We start from the raw sequence: 16274 nt of genomic DNA, 5'->3' as shown, positions 1-16274 counted from the left end.
ACAGACAACACCAGGAGGAGGGCCAATAACTGGGGGTATGCCATATGAAACAAAAAAGCCTTCACCTGCTGGCACAAAACACCAATAGAGGGAGACAGATGAATCTCTTGGGGAGGGAGTTCCAAAGCTTTGATGCCACAGTGAAGAAGGTCCTTTCCAAAGTTGCCACCGGTTGAGCCTCAGATGATGGAGGCAACTGAAGCAGGGCCTCTGAGGATGACCAGAGTGAGCGGGTAGGTTCGTATGGGAGAAGGTAATACTTATGCTGGTCCCAGACTGTGCAGGGTTGTTGCGATGATAAAATGAAGGAGAGGGGAAAGATGTAAGAAGCTTGGGGTTCCTCCCGATTGGACAGAAAGTTTAATGAAATAAATACAGTAATTGTTTTAGCCTAAAGATGCTGAAAGGTTATTTGTAGACACAAAGCACACCACTTCTATGCTCAAAGGTCACCCCTCATGGCGACTAACATCTAAGGATAATGACCAGTTGGGTCTAAAAAGTAGCCTCATTAAGAGAAGGTTCCAGCCTCCACTTTTAAAGAAATATTCTCTGAACCCTACTGATTAATTCAGCTATCATCCCTGTTGATTTTTCTGAACCCCTCAGTGCTGCTATGGTTATGATGTACCTCACTCCCTTGTTTTTGTGTCACCTTAAAGCCCATCTAACTAGATTCTGGAATCTTCCAAGGAGGTAGGTACTTTCCAAGGTACTTTTGCACTATAGTTATGCATGAATATAATTCCGGGGGGGGGGGGGAAATAATGGGAATGACGCCTTGTTGTTTCCAGAAACAAGAAGGAGCAGACCCATTCCATCTCCACCATGGTCATCACAATCACAATAAGGTGGATGAGAGAGGGAAAATACAGACCTTTCTCTTTAGAAGTTATTGCCACCACTGTCAGACAAGCTCCAGCAGCACTAGCCACCAGTGAGAGGACACATCTTGAAAATGTCAGCTAATCCAAAAAGAGGCCAAATTCTAACTAGGAACCCCTGTAATGAATACATCGCGATTCTTCACTGGCGGCTTTCATTTATTTCTGGATCCATCAATGTGTTGGTTATCTTTACAACATTGCCAGGTTACTGCCATATGAACCTGTCTACCAGTGCCAATAATCATCTGAAGTGCTTTGTTTGTCATGCCACCTTTGGAAGTTAGGCAATTGGTTACTGGAGATAAGGCCTTATCTGTACCTGAGATAGTAACTTTTTGAGGCTGTGCAATTAAACCACCTTGAACAGTTTCCTAATATAAACACATCTAATGCATTTGTTGATTTGGGACAACATATGAAGCAATCCTTTTTTATTGATGGTCATGCAAACAAGCCTGCAGAGTATAGCTTAACAGTATAACCAAGATCCTTGCCAGCTTTCTGAACCTGAATTTGTTAGTGTCACAGAAGAATATGGCTGGCAATGCATCACAATACAATTAAATTACTTAAACCAACCCTGTTAATCAGAGTAATAGGAATGGAAAGCATTTCTGGGGAACTGATAAACTAAGAGCAATCTTAAGCAGATCTAATCAGAATCCAATTCAGGTTTATTCAATGGAGCTTACTCAAGAAAACTTATTTTAGGATTGCACTGTTGTTAACTATATTCAAATTAAAGAAAGTCCTAGAGTGGGATGAGGCCTTATATGCCTTTTAGTCCAACCATGTTCTTAATGCAGGAAATCCAATGCAAGAGCATTTTTAAAAGATGAACTACCATCCTCTGCTTGAAGATCTACAGTGAGGTAAAGCCACTAGTAATTGGTTCCACTCCCAAACTGCTCTCATCATTAGGGACTTGCTCCAAAACGTAAGCTGAAATCCACCCTCCTCTAATTTAAATCATTAATTAATCTTGCCCTGTGGCACAGCAGAAAACAAGTCTTTGCCCTCTTCCATGTTTATTTGGCAGATATTTGAAGTGTGATCAAGACCACTTAGGGCAATTGGACTCTGTGGCATTGAGGTCCTTCTCTTCTCCAAACCCCACGCTCTTTGGACTCCACTCCCAACATTTCCAGGTATTGCCCAACCCAGAACTGGCAACCCTATGGATCAAGTGAGTCAGAGTCCTCGGCCCCAGACAAAGCTTCTTTCTGGGCCTCAGGCACCAAGGAGGACACAACTGAAGAGCAGACCTCTCTCAGTCTGGCTGTGGCTCTCTCTTCCTTATAGCAGCTGCAGATTCATGGAAGCAAATGTTCTGATAATGCCTGAGGCCCAAAGGAGGACAAGGCTGAGAAACTGGTTTCCTTCATCCTTTCCCCCCTCTCTTTAATTACCACCGGCATCTTAAGATATACATGGACGTTTCAATTTTTCCACTGAAGAAAAAAAAACCCAATACATCTTCCATTATGAGACATAAATGTTGTTTAAAAGTTTAGTGAACATTAAAATTCAAATCCTTACTGCTGTAGAGAAAATTTATTGCTTTTTCACAACCCCAATTGGTTCATATTTTATCTAAACTATAGCTAATTTTCCTGCTGCATAAAGGTAATTGCTCTAGAATCCACAATGTCTATTGTCAGAGAAATAGACAATAGACTCCTGATTAGGCTTAATCATAACCTTTCCCCCATATTATAAGGAAAACTTTCAAAATTTAACAACCACCACCAAGACCCACTGGTTTTATTTACAAATACAACCAATCCATGCAAAATCCATTTCTTAGTTGCAGTAATTGTATGTGAATTGTGGATTAGTAACGACTTTTGTATTTAAAGGCTTATCTTAGAAAACTGGCAGAATCTGAAATCAGGAGTTTTACTAAGCAAGTACCTAATGTCACATTGTCCGTTTAACCAAAGGTCATTTTGAACTGGGGCTCTGTTTTCTAATTGGAGATTACTCTTGCTGTGCCTGCAAATGCTCTCTTGCATGTATACAAATCCTCTTGTTAACACTGGGGACATTCAAGTATCATTGTTCAAAGCTATCCTGAAACCTGCTTTTGGAGATGCCCAAAGTGACAGAATCCTTAGCCTATTGTAAGTCAAATTAAAATTCTGGTCTTCATCGCAATTGCTACTCATTATAGAAAACCTGTACAGCAGCAACATTTATAACAGGGAGTGATATTTGTGATGATTAATATATTTAAATCTGAATTTAAAATAGTATGTTAATTTAAAAGCGTGGAAAGTAATACAAACAATAAGACAGAGATCCTGAGGAATGACCTCATGTGGGGGAACAGCCAGGCATCCTCACTAGGTGGGAATTTCAAAGAAATGAATCAGAAATCAGTTATTCCCTCCTAGCAAACTGTATTCCTATTACCAATCCCAAGCATGGCATGGATATTAATATCTACGAGTTGTTAGTATTGCAAATGTATAATCTGGGCAAAAATCATTTTTTTTGTATTCAGAAGGTTTTACTTACAGTATTTACATTCAACTTCTTCCTAAAATAAATACTTCATGTAAAGAAGATAGATGTATGAATGTAATTATGTTCCAAATGTGTGTCAACTATGTGAAAGTTAAGAGTAATGGTGAATTAGTTATGAACACCTTAAACTAAACAACTGATTTATTTTGTATGTATTTAGGATAAGTGTGAGGTGCCAACCTCCTGGTAGTAGCTGGAGATCTCCTGCTATTACAACTGATCTCCAGCCGATAGAGATCAGTTCACCTGGAGAAAATGGCCGCTTTGGCAATTGGACTTTATGGCATTGAAGTCACTCCCCTCCCCAAACCTCATCCTCCTCAGGTTCCACCCCAAAAACCTCCTGTCGGTGGCGAAGAGGGACTTGGCAACCCTAGATAAGTGGCTGGTAGTACAGGCAGCAGAAGGGTCATGACATTGATGCTGGGACGTCAATTCTGGTTTTGGAACTGGGAAGTGATTTTGTGATAATTTAGGAATTTTCAAAGCTCTATGGTTGCTTCCTGTTTCAGGACCAGAAGAACACTCTAGGATTGTCCACAACTCAGTGGTTTTTACCATAAAGACTTGAAAAGACCAAGTGTGACATCACTTCTTATTTTAAAACAGGAAACAATGCACCATTGGTCTCTGCCCCCAATTCTCCCAAGGAATGTCAGCCAAGGGAACACAACCCTATTTTTATACTATTCACTTTTCGGGGCCAGGCCAAAATGTTTCTTTTTGCCCAAACTTTTAATCAAGCTGTTTTTAATTAATTTACATTTTATTTTTAATAAAGCTTGTTTTTAGCTGCTCAGTGTTTCGTTCTGATTCTGGGTTTTTAATGCTTTCTATTTTTTTAACAACTTTATAACATTTGCAGCGCAATCTTGAGAGGGGGCGTAAATGGACAGGGAGCCAACAAGACTGTCTGACAGCATATCCATAATATATGCCAGTGTATCACTGAGATGCTCCAGTAAAGCAACCAGCAGCACTGCACCCTGACTGGGTGGGTGCCAGGATCACAACAGCATGGAACAACACTGGTGTAATCCGCTGCACAGGCAGGTAAAGTGGTGGACCCAGGAGTGTAGCAGGAGTTTGTCTGCTCCCTAAGCTATCCCAGCCTGGGATCACCCCCCAAAAGTGGTGGAAAGGTACCCTCTGAAAAACCATGGCATAGCCCACAGGTACCCATACAACAGGATCGGCCAAGCCCCCCCCCCCGGCACAGTACCGCCCCAAAGACCTGGTGGAACACAGGATGCTGATCTCAGCCACAACCAATCACCCCCTGATCAATGGTGGCTAAACCCCCTCCCCACACCCAATGCAGCCCCCCCCCAAAAAAACCTACATAAACCCCAATCAGGAGTCTCATAATTAAGTAGGTAGGGCATGAGGCATGGAACTCTTTTGTAGGGGTCTCTGCCATGAACACTTGGGCTGCTTTCACACACACTGTATAATGTACTTTTGATGCACTTTAATGATCATTTACAATTGGGTTTTCCTGTGTGCAAGTTGCTACATAGCACCCCCATACACATGCACTGCAAACCTGCTTCTTTTGGATAAGGGCAATCCCTTCGAATCAGAATGATTCTGTAAACTTGATTTGATTTCCTCTATAGGTGAAGAGGAAAAAAAGGATAGAGAAGAGGGAGAAGGAGGAAGATAAGCAAATGGGAAATGAACTAGAGGCTGCACAATGACAGAGATGGAAAAGGTTGCTGGACATAGGCTGTCCACCAAGGAAAGGAGCAGTTTTTAAAAACTTTTAAAGTTTTTAAAGCTTTAAAAGAGCTGTTTCTGCAGTTTGCGGGGAGTTAGCCAGGAGTGAGGGGTCTGAGTCATTTGTAAGCACTAACCATTTTACTGTTTGAAGCGCTGGCTGCAGGTCTTTTTAGGGGTCTAATAAAAAAAATTCTCAAGAGAATATCCAGACCAGGTTAAAATGGTGTCAAGCACTGTTTAACACACTTCCCCCCCCTCACGTCAAGGAGCCCCATAGTTTAACTGATATCACACCTCTTGTTACAGCTGAAAAGCCTCTTGGTATTCATCAAACAACCTTTACAGTTCCCCCTTTAAATAAGTGCCATACCAATCCAGTACAACAGTATTTTCAATTCCAGCACTGTTAACCGATTATTGACTCAGCATTATTTATAGACAACCCAGGGATTACTTGCTAATGAAAGACAGCTATACTATATATGTTTAAATTCTGTATGGCCTTTATAAGTCACTTTTAGAATCTGGAGGGTTTTTTTGTTTTTGTTTGTTTGTTTTTGCTTTGAATCTTTTATCTCCTCCCCCCCCCCCCGGGTCTAATGAAACCTAGAAAAGATTCAGTTATTTATCAAGGAAAAGGGAAGTGGAGGTACATTTTTCCACATTAGCCTGGCAATTCAAAATATTCTTTTGATTTAGAATCTGATTGCTGTGTGTGAGTTAAACATAGGCTAACATCTTTTTTAAAAAAACGTGAAAACAGTGTTCTGTTCCTGGATCAATTTCACATATTACTGGGACTACAAATCATTCACCAAATTGCATCCCTGCTATCTTTCATGAAGTCAAACAAAAATTGTTCTTGAACTATCTTCGTTTTCATTCCTTAGATTTCAGGATGCTGAGCTCTGTCTCAATAAAACTCTCTGGAAGGCTCATCTGTTTGGTATAATACTCTTTTCTTTGCTAGCTTCGCATGTCTGTTCCTTCTTAAATTCAAGTTTCTCTGGCAGCAAATTTGTTTCTTTGCAGCAATCAATGTTTTGAAGTTTTTTTCTTCTTCTTTCATGTAGAATATCATCACATAATTGATGTCCATAAACATATTTAGTCAATCTAACGTATAGCAGTCCAGAGTCACTTAGGTCATCCAGTTCAGCCAAAGAATGATGAAACAGTTTTATCAATCCTTAACTTATGTATCTACATTTCCTTACTTTCTTTTCAGTTATGATTCTGAAATCATTTCTTTCAACTTCTGATGTATCCATGTTTGCATTTCTTCCCAAGCAGCAAAAGTTATGATCTTTCTGACTGGATTACATTTCAATTTTCACCTCACATGGTTTTATTCAACACCAGGATTGTGCGATTTCTGACACCATGAGTCAACAAATGAAGGTGTACATATTAGTCATCTATATTGTCAAATAAAATCACAATTCTTATTTGTTGGAGCACTTTAGAAAACAGTTATAACATTTCTAGTGTCCATGCATTTGTACCTTAAAGAGACCAACAATGCAATCCTAAACAGTTACATTATCCTAAACTAAATTTAGGAAATATAAGTAATAGGGTTGCGCATATCGATATACTCGAACCGAAAATAAACCTTACATTACCCATTTTGGCAATATTCGGGTTTTTGGTCAACCGAATACCAAAACCTGGGAATCTGCCCGAAGCTGAATAGGTGATACCCTGGGTTTCGGCTATTCGCCTTTACTCAGATGCACAGCTCTGTGCTTTCTCCCATTTTTCTTTCTTTGACTGGTTTTGTTAGGGCCCCCTTTTGAGATAGGGGATGTGTAATCGGAACCAGCTTGGTCAAACCAAGCTAGTCTGGAAGGGTCATTTTAAAGGGACTACAGTCCAGAACTCCCTGTGTTGTGGTCCACCTGGCCTTTCCTTGCCTGCTCTTAGGTGGGCTTCTCCTGGGGGCTTGCTGTAGTTGCTCCAGCCTGTAGCAGGCTTGTACTACTCACCCAGGAGCCTCTACAGGTCCAGGTAAGTTTGGAGGTGGGACTCCTGGCCACATATTAAGAATTTTTGAGATAATTAAAATTTGACACTGTTTATGGAACTTAAAAGCAGAAGGGAAGAATCAACGAAAATGGCGTTTTTAAAAAATTAAAGATAGCATACCATCCTCACTCAATCCAGTTGATCTTCAGGGGGCAGCTGAAGACAGTTTTATTTAGGACTGCATTGACTGATTTAGTGGCAGTCCTAATTGGAGTTTTTAAATTGTCACCGTTTATGTGTTTTTATAATTTTTTATTATTATTTTTTTGTAAGATGCCTTCACTTCCACAAGGGAGAAAGTTAGCTAATAAAGATTTTAAATACATAAATAAATAATAAAAACAGATAATGTGGGAAAGATATATACTATGTAAGGGCGCCATAGAATATAGAAATGACATGAGAACTACATTTTGGAAATATTTATAAATAAATAATGCATCATTGCCCCTTCATATGTGAATCAGGGACATCTGGTTAAGCAAAATCAGAGCATACAAGTTGGGGAAGCTAATCCTGTTACCACATCTTTATCTTGCTGTACTCCACCAAAGCATATTTTCTCCAATCTAGGCTGCAGTATGAAAAACCAGCCAGGCTGGGATAAAAATACTGAAGGAAACCATGAAAGAAAGGTACATGAAGGAGCATGGTCCACTTTTCCTAGCCTGCATGCTCCATTAAAAAAATAAAAACCACCCCTTCCCAACTTAGGATTCTATGAAAGGTGGCAAAAGTTCGCTCACATACCCGTTCTTGTTTGTCTGTGCCCAGTCTATAGGTGAGAAGTTTAATTGCCCTTGGATCGGCAAACCTGCCTGAAATTTAACAGGATTATTTTCTAGGTTTTATAACATACTGCCCTGACCTGGATATCCCAGACTAGCCTGATCTTGTTAGGTCTTGGAAACTAAGCAGGCTCAGCCCTGGTTAGTATTTGGATGGGAAACCACCAGGGAATTCCAGGGTTATTATGCATAGGATGGCAATGACAAGCCACCTCTGTTAGTCTCATGCCTTGAAAACTCCTACAGGGTCTCCATGAATTGGCTGTGACTTGATGGTATTTTAAACCCACACATAATACACAGGAATTGATTAACTGATGCCTTGTAGGGAAATATAAGGGTAGTCCAGTGACTTTAATAAAAACTTGAAGCTAATTGTACTTTTTGTTGCTTCTCTGAATTGTGGCCCAAGTGAGGCAGCTGAAATGCATAACGACAACTAGACCACATTATTTCACTGTAAAGATATTAAGAAATCCATTACAAGGTTTGAAACAACTAGGCTTTGGGTTCTATTTAAAGCTCATCCTGATTAAACATTCAACACAGCCACACAAAAGACGGTTTCTTTTATTCACTATGCTTCTGCAGGTTTAAATATTAGATAGTAATGAAACCTAGAACATGATGCAATTATTATATGCTAATTGTAATCAAGTTTTTTGTACCCATGTGAGGACTGTATATTTGCATTCATACAAGATTTTATAATAAATTACTTTTGCATATTCCATATACCCATATGACAACCCTTTAAACATCTATTTATAGAAAGCCAATAACACATTTTCGTTGTCTCAGACAAAAGATAAAATGGTATTTGTTCAACAAAACTGGACTTTGATTTTTTTTTTAAAAACGGAGCTTTATTTAAATATGAAGCTTTTAAAAAAGCATAACAAAGATAGCCAAAAAATAAAAAGTGAAAGCTCTTTATTAATGTGAAATTCCTGAAGAATAATGAAAATTTCTCCCATTTCAGCCATCTCTGCAAAATCTCTAGGAATGTGGACACATACACATGAAAAGGAATGTGCATACACTCACATACCCAATGTAGTGGGGCCTTGTTGGGATTTACTCATATCCCTCTCCTGATATCGAGAACTTGAGGCTTCCAGTGAGTAGAGCTGCACTGAGAGCGACAAGCAGTCTAATCTGAATACAGAAGGATATTAAAGCTTGTCCTATATGTGGCTTGCAGGCCACATATACGGGGGAAGGGCCATAGTTCAGTGGTAGAGCACCAGCTTGGCATGCAGAAGGCCCCAGGTTCAATCCCCAGCATCTCCAGTTAAAGGGATTAGGCAGGTAGGTGATGTGAAAGACCTCTGCCTGAGATTTTATTCCAAATTCCGATTGTTTTGGGGTCCTTTATTTCCTAAGGTGGACTATTTTGAGGGGACTGGAGTGGTTGTTTTTCAAGAAGATTGCAGAGAACGTAGACCTTCCTATCCACTAAAGATCTCCCAAGATTCAAGCAAATTGAACCAAGGGATTCAGTTCTACAGACTGCTGAACAAGGTGCCCCCATCCATCTTACTTGCCTCCATTGTTCCCTGTGGTGAAAAATCCATGTTTTCTCCAGGGCAAAGAAGCCAGTAGGAAAATACACAACAGCAACCACTGGTCAAAAGCCTCCAAAAGCAAACAGGCTTGCCATATTGGCCCGTGTCTGGTTTGACATTTTTCTGTTGGACGTGTTGGTTCTGTTTGACAACCAATGTCAAACCAGAGAATCCAAGCAAAACTAACTGAATCAAGGGGCACTGTTGCAAGTCCAACAGAATCAATGTCAAACAAGGGAATCCAGCTTATAAAATCTGCACCCCAAAAGGATAAATCCTTTAAGAATTAAAATGCAAAGCAATTAAAATTCTAAAACAAGCTAAAAGAGGAAAACACAGCAAAACAGCACAGGACTTTTAAAACCCTTTAAAAATGGCACCAGACAAAGCCAAGGAAAACAAAGGCTCTCTTCCCCCAACTACAAACCCTCAGGCAAAAACAAAAACCACACAAAAGTTGAAATAATGTTTTAGGTCATTTTTTAAAGTCTCCTGTGGGCAAACCAGCCCTGAAGGTCTTCCCAGGCAGGCAGCAGTTAGATGGCAGAATTAATCCACGGCACAGACAGACTAGAGCAGCACCAGCACACTCCAAAGAATATCACCTTGAGATTGAGTCAGCCTGCAGCTATGCCTGCTTTTATCTTCTTTGCTATAAGAGAATAGTCATGATTGGGCAGACCATTCTAGTGCTCCCCCTAACATCTGATCCCATTGTCTTGGAGACCTGCCTCCCTTCATTCCCCCTCACTCCTGTTACCCATAGAACTTGTAAAATGGAAGAAAAACAGACTTGGGTACCTAAAATGCAACTCCCAGGTATTCCCATATATTCTGAGAATCCCAAATATCAATCCATATATCCAACTATACTCAAAAATACAATAAGTTATTTTTAGGTATAAAGTGAGATTGGAAATATCCAAACACACATCCCTACAAACACACTCAGCTTCTGTAATTCCCAATTCAGCTCCTCACACTTCTGAAAAGTGCACCTGTGTTCAACTGAAAAACTGTGAACATAGCTACATGAACATATACTTGTGTTTTCTCATTGCTTAAGCTTTCATGTACAGTCTATTACATTTGCGTTCATTCCAGGGGTACCATTTCAATTCTATTGTGCATGCATGATTTGGTTCTCTTGTGCTTGTATGATTCTGTGCAGGCCAGAGATATAGTTGCTATTTGTAAAATAACAACATAGAAGAGGGTTTTTAAGAAGTTTTTTTGAGCACCTGTTTGTGCACTGTGTGGTTGCTTTCTAAAGCTTCTTCTGAAAACAACTTTACTTATGACTTCCCGTTTGAAAGTCTGCGTGCCAGAAAGGAGGATTCAAGCCTGAAACATCGTTTTTCTATGTACAGGAAGACTTAACTGAGGGACTTAACTGGCTGTACTACCTACTTTTTTTAATTCATTGATCAGTCTTAAATTTCTCTTGAAAAAGATAATGGTCAGAATCTTTTTGTTTAAAACATATTCCATTACAGGTGTTCCAAATGTCATTGGGTCTGTAGCATTAGGTACATTTAATCCAACTCTCTTGGAGACTTTAAAAACTGCTACTACAGGTGAACTTTATTAAAACCACTTTACAATTGTCATTTTTATGGGCAATTGTTTACAAGAATAGAAGAATAAAGGATTTTTCTCCTCTGATCTTCATAATTATTCTGGCAAGCCCTCTCTATCTTTGTTTCTTCTCTATCAGCAGTCTAATTCAGGATTATAGGCAGTTCCTTATACCTAATTCTATTGTTACTGTATGGATTACTCAGTTATTGTAATTGCTCTGAAAGTGGTATCGATTAGTTTTCACAAGTCACAGAACAACAATAGTTTGACTAGAATAATAAAACTCAGTTTCAGCAGAGAATGTTAGGAGGCTTTACACATTACTGGAAGCAAAAGAAACTGACGTGCTACTTATTTATGCATCCATTTTTTGTTATTTTGGTATAACAACCGAAGGGGCAATTGGCATTGTAACGTGTGCGTGGAGAGATGTATCATGAATCTCATTGTGGAAGAGACATATACATTTCCCCTTCAAATGTAATCATAGAGTTCTGAAAAGTACTATATATGTGTATGTGTGTATATTTCTCTTGTTTTGACATGAAGATTAGATTCAGGGTGTGGGTCATCCTGGCTCAGGAATAAAATGCAGGCTATAGGTAGACATACCTAATGAGTTCTCTGAAGCTCACCTTTATTTGGTTCTTGTAGGTTATCCGGGCTGTGTGACCGTGGTCTTGGTATTTTCTTTCCTGACGTTTCGCCAGCAGCTGTGGCAGGCATCTTCAGAGGAGACACCCTTCAGTGTTACTCCTCTGAAGATGCCTGCCACAGCTGCTGGCGAAACGTCAGGAAAGAAAATACCAAGACCACGGTCACACAGCCCGGATAACCTACAAGAACCAATGAACTTTGACCGTGAAAGCCTTCGACAATATTTTCACCTTTATTTCTTTATTCTTTTTTTCTTCACTTCTCTTACCCTCATTGCATCTTGGGAACTGCAGTTCCTGGAATGCTTTGACAGTTAATGTCAGACATTCTGGGAACTACAATTCTCAAAATGCACTGTGTGAAGGAACACAGAGCCTATTCTTATATATGGATAATTTATTAGTCTGTTTTGCTATATTGTAATAGATTAACTTTCTTGTGGTTGGTATTGATTTTATCTTTCCAAACATGTTTGGAATTCAAAATTTAAAATACTTTATTTATTTAGAAGATTTATATGCCATCTCCCCAAAGACCTGCTTGAGGCAGCTTACAAGTAAAACAATAAAACACAACCATTAAAAACAAAACATAGTATAAAAAATAAGCAATTAAAAGCACACCAGGGCTTTTGCACATGCTGTTGTCCTATCTGGTTGCTTAATCCAGGGCTATGCTGGTGACCACCCTGACCTGGATGGTCCAGGCTAGCTTGATCTTGTCAGATCTCAGAAGCTAAGCAGGGTCGGCCCTGGTTAGTAATTGGATGGGAGACCACCGAGGATTACCAGGGTTGCTGTGCAGAGGAAGGCACTAGCAAGCCATCTCTGTAAGTTTCTTGCTTTGAAAAACCCACCAGAGGTCACCATAAGTCGGCTGCAACTTGATGGCACTTTACATACAAACATGCTGGTGACCATATCAACCTTGTGCTGGGCTTTATTATTTTGCATTTAAATGCCAGGTCAGTTACATGTAAAGTGGCAGCCATCCACAATTTAATTCTGGACGAGAAAGCTGACCTGGCATGTATCATTGAGACCTGGTTGCGGGGGGGAGGTGTTAACCTGTCCCAACTATGCCCCCCCAGGGTACTCAGTGATGCATCAACATAAGCCTGGCAGGTGGGGAGGTGGTGTCGCAGTAGTCTTCCAGGATTCTGTTCCCCTGACTCAGTGCCCTGTCTGGGACTGTGCTGGGTTTGACAGTGTGTATTTTCGTGGTGGGAGTGTGAGACAGGATTGGGATTCTGTTGGTTTACTGCCCACCCTGCTGCCCAACTGTCTCCTTGCCTGAACATGTGGAGGAGCTGACACAGGGGTCTTGCCAGCTCCTAACGCCATCCCCCCCCTTCAGGATTGCTCTATGTTTAAAAATGAAAATTAACTGGGAAAAAAATATTGTATATGCTTCTGCCATTTAAGTAAAGTAAAGGTAGTTTCCTGTGCAAGAGCCCCGTGGCGCAGAGTGGTAAGCTGCAGTACTGCAGTCCAAGCTCTGCTCACGACCTGAGTTCGATCGCAATGGAAGTTGGTTTCAGGTAGCTGGCTCAAGGTTGACTCAGCCTTCCATCCTTCTGAGGTCAGTAAAATGAGGACCCACCTTGCTGGGGGTAAAGGGAAGATGGCTGGGGAAGGCACTGGCAAACCACCCCGTAAACAAAGTCTGCCTAGGAAATGTCAGGATGTGACATCACCCCATGGGTCAGGAATGACCCGGTGCTTGCACAGGGGACCTTTACCTTTATAGTCCCCTGTGCAAGCACCAGGTCATTATTAACCCATGGGGTGATGCCACATCACTTACTGATCATGGCGGGTGTTTGTGATCACTGGTAGGTATGCATGCCCAACTTCTGTTGAGTAAAGAATGTGTATGTCCTGTTTTCTGTGTACAATTGCCTGGAGATATCATTATATCCAAGTAATTGTGTCTGTGTGTGCATGCGCACACATGTGGCTCTGTTACTGGTGTACAATTTTGATACAAAGTAGAGGAATGGAGTTCCAGGAATATGACACTACATTTGAGTTTGCTGTATTTGACAATCTACCAAAATAATATTGTGTAAAATATAATATTTGTGCTTTAGGCTTTACAACTTTATATACTTCATAGTTTTATTTTATAGTTAATAATTGTATTAGATAGCTTTCTAATTTCGTTCCCCACGTATCACTCCTTTACTCCCTTATGAATTTCTTTCCTTTAGATATCTTTAAGTATGGAAAGCATGGCCTTTCTTACCCCGATGCAGTTTTCTGCGTTATGTACAGATTTCATTTGTACTGTGTGGTACTGTCTATGTTTTTTAAAAGATGGTTTGTTTGTGCAATCCTGACTCTGAATATTTTGGAGATGCCCCATGTGAATCATTGTGAAACTGAACATTTGACCACTTCAAATGGTTCCTATGATTACTGTGTGGAGAATGCTTGTTCCAAAAGGCATCTGGTAAAGCTAAAAGCACATATGTAGCAATAATGCTTAATTCAGAGTATTTTAAAACTATGGGTGTTTCCATACAGCAGGTTCTGGTCTTGTTTATATTTTGTTTTTCCCAGCAATTTGTAGATCTGTTCTTACTCACAGTTACACAATACAGATGCAATTATTTCAAAGAAAGCTCCACAGTAAGTGGTTCAAAAATTGCACACGTGGTGCCATTTATCTGAGTCTGTCAGCAGGAATATTACTATTAATGATTTGTGGACATCTTCAGAGTGTGTAAACTTTTTTTCTATTTGTTTTCATGCTTTGCCTTTATAATCCCAAAAAAGTCTAGTATTCCCATTTTAAAACTGAGTAAATAAAATTATAATGTTGTGCACACTTACTCACAAGCAAGTCCCATTTTATTCAATGTGGCATACTCCATAGTAAGTGTGCATAGAACTGCAGCCCAAGGCTGGGGTCTTGATTCTAAAGAAATTTACTAAGAAGCAACCCTATTGAGCTCAATGAAACTTATATCCTGCTCAAGACTGTAGGACAATAGTTCCAAGTAAGCAAGTTTATGATTGGGCTATGTGTGTGTGAGAGAGAGAGAGAGAGAAAGAGAGAAGGGTTGCTTGAGGCCAACCAATCGGCTTAGAGTTGCCAGGTCCCCTTGGCCACTGGTGGGGTATGGGGGGTTGGGTTGCCAGATTCAGATTTGGAAGACTCCTGGAGATCTGTGGATGGACCTTGGGGAGGACAGGGATCTCAGTGGGGTACAATGCCATACAGTCCACCCTCCAGAGCATCCATTTGCTCCAGGGGAACTGATCTCTGTAGTCTGGAAATGAGCTGTAATTCTGGGGGATCCCCAGGTCCCACCTGGAGGCAAGCATCCCAAATGAGCTTTATGGCAATGAAATATTTGACTTTAGAACCACAACTGCCAGAAGAGGCAAAGGGGAACAAATAGTTTTTCAAATCCTGCATTGTATTCGGTGGGGAGGGACTATCTATTTTATGCACTTCTTGGGGCATATTGCTTCTGGGAAATTGTTAATCTCTTCTGAGAAATAGGTAATTTCAGAATTGTCCATAATTTCACTTATCTCACAGAGGATTATATCAGAAGGGACTTCATATTTCAATGTAATTTATTTTACCTTTTCAGCTACTTCACAAGTCACATTTTCAGTGTAATGGAACGGTTGTACATTCTTAAGAAAATTCCTTCTATTACTTTTCATTGAACCTAAACCCCACAGTAGTTTCATTAATATCTTGGTAAGTGGGTCCCAGGCGTCTTTTCCAGCTTATTATCTTCTGCTCAGTGCAGCAGTGGACATCACAGAGTGGCATTTCTCTACTTTCACGGCATAGTTAATTGCTTTATTCACAGTATTATTTTAACCTCTTCACCCATGTTAATATTTTGGGCAAAATAGTATTTGAAAGAAGGAGTTTAAAAAAGAAAATTAAAGACTGCTCTTTGTTAATCATGTGTCAGATAGTAGACCAAGGATACCATGTAATGCTTACAGGGAATGCACTCCAAGACTTTAGAAGAGATAATTAAAATGTAAATGAATGTGGTGGGAGGTGGATATTGGTCAATGGTACCAACAAAGGCCTGCATGAAAGTACTGCGTACACATTTTGGTGGAAGTGTAAATATTTAATTTGTTCATGGATCTTGTCTCCCAAAATGAAGTTAAAAAAGAAACCAAGAAGAAAAGCTAAAATGGTTAAAATAACTGATGGCAAATCAGCAGCTGTTGTGAAATTGCCTTACAGCTTGTTTCTGCTGCTGTTTTATTCTGCGATGTTTACTGACACTGTTCTTTTGGTGAATTTTCAAATAGTTTTAATGTAATGTCCTTCTTAAACGATGTGAGAAGTTGGGGGGGCAGAATTCATCAATGTTCCAAACAAACAAACAACATTCATAAATAAATACTTCCCCCCTATTTTTAGCATGCTTTTCCCCATCTCTTCTAAATGACAATATAAACATGCACATTGATAAAACACTGCTCCCCAGGCAATCATTCTGTGACTGTATGAATGACTTTGTTAAG

This window comes from Euleptes europaea, chromosome 4 (assembly GCF_029931775.1).
Source record: "Euleptes europaea isolate rEulEur1 chromosome 4, rEulEur1.hap1, whole genome shotgun sequence".
Taxonomy (NCBI): Eukaryota; Metazoa; Chordata; class Lepidosauria; order Squamata; family Sphaerodactylidae; genus Euleptes; species Euleptes europaea.
The sequence above is the reverse complement of the archived record's forward strand: the minus strand, read 5'-3'. Positions refer to the sequence as shown.